Source organism: Clupea harengus, chromosome 21 (assembly GCF_900700415.2).
Source record: "Clupea harengus chromosome 21, Ch_v2.0.2, whole genome shotgun sequence".
In the NCBI taxonomy this organism is placed as follows: Eukaryota; Metazoa; Chordata; class Actinopteri; order Clupeiformes; family Clupeidae; genus Clupea; species Clupea harengus.
The window spans coordinates 24,951,171-24,957,730 of record NC_045172.1 but is presented as its reverse complement, the minus strand read 5'-3'; positions in this window follow the sequence as shown (position 1 = coordinate 24,957,730).

Here is a 6,560-nt window from a genome sequence, read left to right as displayed (position 1 = left end):
CTTGGGGGAGTGGCAGTGTTTTCTTTTGAGGCTGTTGATTAGGACCCAATCTCCTGACCCAACCTCGGTTTCAGCCTCACAGAGCATTTTGCTAATTCACATTTTTGCCATATTCTGCAAATGTATATTCAATCTCTTTATCTGTTTCAGCAAATGGTTTGAGAGTTCAGGCAGTGACAGTGATAACAACATGCGTGCTTAATTTCACTAATTTCACTCTTAGATTCTCAACTTGCTTTTAATAGGTCGGTTCATTCTTTTCTACCAGTCCTGCTGACTGGGGTTGTATGAACAATGACTGTCTATGACTAGACGATATTTCTTTCTTTCGTTTGGATTAACTCATAAAATCTATAACTGAATGTTTAAACATCTTTCAAACTAAACTATTTAATAAGAAGTAAAACATATATGCTTACTATCCCCACTTATGGCTCAATATTGCAGCATATCTTTTAGTATTGTAAGATCTAATTCTTCAATTGTGTACGTGTCAGATGGTTGTTGTAGTGCGGCCTTGTTAGTGGCCTTGTCTGCTTGTGGATTCCAATGAAACCGGGTTTTTTGCATGGGTGTGCGCAATCAGTGCAATTAGTTCCGCTGCCTGTGCGGAATAGTGTGGAAGTAGTGGCTGTGCGTTCAAGGTTAATTTGCTTGAACCATCAAGTACATCATTCATATAAAGTAATTAATAATACAAGGCACTTGATTATTATATTCTTAAGTCATTAACAGTGTTTGGAAATGATCTCCATCAATCCATCCTTTTATCCGTTTCAATGGATAATCAAAATTACAATCATAATCACAATCACAATTGAAATCACAAATCATCTTTCTTAATTCGTCAATTTCAATGGATAACCTCAAAATCATCACTCTGAGCTTCATCACATGGATTTTCGGAACAGAGATCATTACTGAGCATCACTCCATATCATCATAAGTCAATCATTTAAAATGTCATCATATTTCTCATCACACATTTGTATACTTTGCATTCGTAGGCCAACATAGTGGGTGTCAACTGTGTGTGTGTGTCATTAGCCCGCCTCGGCTTCAGATAACATTCAAAAAAGGCCTCTTTGCTGTGTCCTTGAAGGCCCTGTTCCCCATCAGGCATCCTGCAGAACACATCGGCTGGGCAGGAAAATGTAAACAGTCTCTTTGTGGAAAGAGTGTTTGGGCAGTCTGGTTTTCCACCACGGATGATCTTTGGCCCGGCCCCATTGCGGATATTTGACCAAGACCGGTGCCTGTTGTGATCAATATGCTAACAGTCCCAAAATGTAGAGCAGTACAGTTAGTATCAAAAGTTCCACACATTGTTTCATTTTCTTGAAATGACTTCACAGAGATAGGACCGCCCCACCCTCCCAGTATCCACTAGGCTTTTCTACCCCACTGGACAGCGTTGGTTTCTTCACCAGGTTTGAGACGAAAAATTGCCTAAGGCAAAGAATCCTGACTTCTGTCACAGTGGGCCGGCCTTGGAAAACTGTAGAGGAAAACAGCTCCTATCCTCTGTCTCTTTCTAAGGCAGGCTTACTCGTTTACAATGTGTTCGATGTATCCAGGTGGCTCTCTCCGCTATCTTGACTGTAGTAGATGTTGACAGTAGCACTTGTATGGTCTGTCCCACTTGGGCGAGTGGCAGTGTTTTCTTTTGAGGCTGTTGATTAGGACCCAATCTCCTGACCCAACCTTGGTTTCAGCCTCACAGGTTCCTGTGAAGCAGAGAGTTCTGAGGGCATTTTGCTAATTCACATTTTTGCCATATTCTGCAAATGTATATTCAAACTCTTTTCTGTTTCAGCAAATGGTTTGAGAGTTTAGGCAGTGACAGTGATAACAACATGCATGCTTAATTTCACTAATTTCACTCTTAGATTCTCAACTTGCTTTTAATAGGTCGGTTCATTCTTTTCTACCAGTCCTGCTGACTGGGGGTTGTATGAACAATGACTGTCTATGGCTAGACGATATTTCTTTCTTTCGTTTGGATTTAACTCAATAAAATCTTTAACTGAATGTTTAAACATCTTTCAAACTAAATAATTTAATAAGAAGTAAAACATACTGTATATGCTTACTATCCCTGCTTATTGAGGCATGTTTTCACCATGGCTCAATATTGCAGCATATCTTTTAAGTATTGTGAGATCTAATTATTCAATTGTGTACGTGTCAGATGGTTGTTGTAGGTGGCGGGCCTGGTTAGTGGCCCTTGTCTGGCTTGTGGATTCCCAATGAAACCGGGTTTTTTGCATGGGTGTGCTCAATCAGTGCAATTAGTTTCCGCTGCTGTGCGGAATAGTGTGGAAGTAGTGGCTGTGCGTTCAGGTTCATTTGCTTGAACCATCAACAAACAATAGTTAAATCAGCTTTTGGAAAAGGCTTTTGTAGGTCAGCTCTGGTTGCCATAGTTTTTATCTGTCTTTGCTACACAATCTTTTGGGATTACATCCCTGCCATAAGTAAAAGTGTAGGCTGGGTTAAATGTCACGCAGCGCTCAATAGTGATATGAGGCTGCGAGAGCAAAACACTCATGCAAGAGAATTGTCTGGCTGGTGACATGTAAGCATGTGGAACTTTCAGTGTAAGTGGGGCTGTGTAGTACAATAGGAGCAGAGGCCTGCACCGCCAAGGCTGCAAGCCAGGTACTGCTTGTCTAACATTCAACCATTGCCTTGGGCTTTACTGGATCTTAGCCGTGTGGAATAATAGTTATGCCACTGTCTCCAACTTGAAGTCCCCACGTATGCATTAACGCAGGACTGTCATATAACCTTTTTTACATCTTACAGCTTGTACGAATGGCTTTGTCGTGTCATGGGGGGATGTGCTAAGACATACTTTATTCTTTGTCTGTGGGCTTGAGGTGGGCTTTTATAAAGATAGCTCACTTTCACTTCACTTCATCAATTTTGTGGCCTTGTTGTCGTGCTAAAAATCTTAACAACCACCAGGGTATGTTGTTTACAGGTCTTGTTATCGGGAGGGGACAGGAGGGGAATGAAGGCTCTTTTGTGGACTTATCATACTGACAGTGCTTACGACTATTTTAATGTTATCCTTTTATTTTGTCGAAGTTTGTGCCTTGTCTTTGTTTTCCCACCCCTGTATCCCTATAATTTGGCCCAAGCCGTGTGCCTTGACTGGTGTCAAAGTTACTCTGGCAATTTCCTGTTACCAAACATCCCCCCTCCCCCTCTCTCACAGTCAAATGCTTTAATGCTTGAATGTTCTGTTAACCCCTCATACTGTTGTTGGTTTTTCTCATGTGAGATTTGATAAGTACCCGCAGCCAAGAATTCGGACCCTGAGGTCACCCAAACACTTCACGTCCATTTCAGAGGAGAAGATTACCCCTCCCTGCCCAATAGGAGCGAGGAGAAAACCGCATCAAGCTGCCCACTAACACACCGCATCTAACACTTCCCGTTCTGTGTGTCCTGGGGCTTGTTGGCCTCTTGGAGCGGTGGGCTCAGGCCTGAGGTGATGGACTGTCCACCTTTCCCCAGAGATACACACACTCACCCTAAACTAAAGGACTATTGACAACCCTATGATCACAATGGACACCTGTTACTCTTCAACGGCCATCCACGTGCTTGGTGTTCCTGATTCAGCACTTCTTGTCATGGTAGAGGACTACCCACCCAGAACACTAACATACATGGCAGAAGGACTCTGCATATGGGCTCTGAGTGTTTACATGATAACCCTTGTGTGAGCATCACAATGCTCATATCGGGGGACTGATGGAACCGCATATTGAATGTTTTCCCTGGCCTGATTGGTTGTTGCATGGTGGTTTTGTGTGAGCATAGAAATGCTCATTATGGGGACTGATGGGAACTGCAAAATAGCTATTCTACTGTTGTTTATATTGCTATTCTGGTTGTTGTAAGAACATTAACTAATTGTAGCCTTATTTTGTATCTGTAACTCATAACCTTGGATGTATACTCTGTCTGTCTCACTGAGACCTGAACAAATGGCATGTGAACCCCTCTCCCCCCCAGAAGTCTCCTGTCCTTGCTATAACCTTTGTACCCTGTTATCACCCCCCCCCCCCCATAGGTGAACCCCTCACCCCCCCATAGTCTCCTTCCTGCTATAACCCTTTCTACCCTGTTATCACCCCACTGTCTCCCCCTTCCTCTCACCTATAGGGTGTGGTCATCCCCTCCCCTATTGTATTCTACCTGACTGAAATGGTTTAAATACCAGCTTAGTGTACAGTAAGACAGGCCTTTCTCTGAGCACCAGCTAAGAGGGGGTCTCCACGTCGAAATAAACTACAGAAACCTGACTACGTCCTGCGGTGCCTTCTTCAACTTTGGCGTGCTCATTTAGATTCTATGACCTTTGACCCCGTGGTCTCAGACCTTTAGTCCCCACCGTAGAGAGAAGGCACTGCAGAGAAGGAACTCATCACAAACATTAAATATATATAAATATATATAAATATATGAAACATGAGCAGAATGAAACTCATCACAAACTGTGTACATACATCTACTGATGCCTAATCTGGACAATCATTGGACAACACACACACTCACACACACACACACACACACACACACACTCACTCTCACACACACACACACACACACACACTCACACACACACTCACTCTCACACACCAGCTGAACACGTCTGTGTGTAGCAGAGAGATTGTGTGTGTGTGTGTGTTTGTGTGTGTGCTTATGTTTGTAGCAAAGAGGTTGTGTGGGTGTGTGTAGCAGAGATTATGTGTGTGTGTGTGTGTGTGCTTATGTTTGTAGCAAAGAGGTTGTGTGGGTGTGTGTAGCAGAGAGATTATGTGTGTGTGTGTGTGTGTGTGTGCTTATGTTTGTAGCAAAGAGGTTGTGTGTGTGTGTGTAGCAGAGAGATTGTGTGTGTGTGTGTGTGTGCTTATGTTTGCAGCAAAGAGGTTGTGTGTGTGTGTAGCAGAGAGGTTGTGTATGTGTGTGTGTGCTTATGTTTGTAGCAAAGAGGTTGTGTGTGTGTGTGTAGCAGAGAGATTGTGTATGTGTGTGTGTGTGCTTATGTTTGTAGCAAAGAGGTTGTGTGTGTGTGTAGCAGAGAGATTGTGTATGTGTGTGTGTGTGCTTATGTTTGTAGCAAAGAGGTTGTGTGTGTGTGTGTGTGTGTGTAGCAGAGAGATTGTGTATGTCCCCTCTTTGTCGAACACATTGTAAACGAGTAAGCCTGCCTTAGAAAGAGACAGAGGATAGGAGCTGTTTTCCTCTACAGTTTTCCAAGGCCGGCCCACTGTGACAGAAGTCAGGATTCTTTGCCTTAGGCATTTTTTCATCTCAAACCTGGTGAAGAAACCAACGCTGTCCAGTGGGGTAGAAAAGCCTAGTGGATACTGGGAGGGCGGGGTGGTCCTATCTCTGTCAAGTCATTTCAAGAAAATGAAACAATGTGTGGAACTTTTGATAATAACTGTACTGCTCTACATTTTGGGACTGTTAGCATATTGATCACAACAGGCACCGGTCTTGGTCAAATATCCGCAATGGGGCCAGGCCAAAGATCATCCGTGGTGGAAAACCAGACTGCCCAAACACACTTTCCACAAAGAGACTGTTTACATTTTCCTGCCCAGTAATATTCAACAGCCGATGTGTTCTGCAGGATGCCTGATGGGGAACAGGGCCTTCAAGGACACAGCAAAGAGGCCTTTTTTTAATGTTGTCTGAAGCTTAGGGCGAACTAATGACACACACATACACAGTTGACACCCACTATGTTGGCCTACAAATGCAAAGTATACAAATGTGTGATGAGAAATATGATGACATTTTAAATGATTGACTTATGATGATGTGGAGTGATGCTCAGTAATGATCTCTGTTCCGAAAATCCATGTAATGAAGCTCAGAATGATGATTTTGAGGTTATCCATTGAAATTCATAATTGACGAATTAAGAAAGATGATTTGTGATTTCGATTGTGATTTTGATTGTCATTATAATTGTAATTTTGATTATCCATTGAAACGGATAAAAGGATGGATTGATGGAGATCATTTCCCAACACTGTTAATGACTTAAGAATATAATAATCAAGTGCCTTGCATTATTAATTACCTTATATGAATGATGTACTTATGTAAGCAGGAACATGGCTTTTCTGTGTTTCTGCGTGTGTGTAACTTAGGAAATTAGGTGCCACTTAGTCTGCATTTGTACAAGAGTATGTTTAGACCAGAAGTGATAAGGTTCTTCCGACCTTGTGCAAAACTGCCATCCTTGCAATATAGGGAGCCTCGGACGTCAGAGATCCACCACGTGGTTATCCCTGCTGAAACCCTACTTTACCTCTCTGGTACGTCAACTCTCTCTCTCTCTCTCTCTCTCTCACACACACACACACACACACACACACACACTACACTACAGACACAGAACACCAGTGTGTGACTAAAGCTGGATGAACAAACTATATTTTAACATAACGATGTTTGTGACAGACATCTCTGTGTAGAGGCTGATGCTCTGGGTGGCTATTGTTTTATGTGCTGAGCCACTCTCCTCT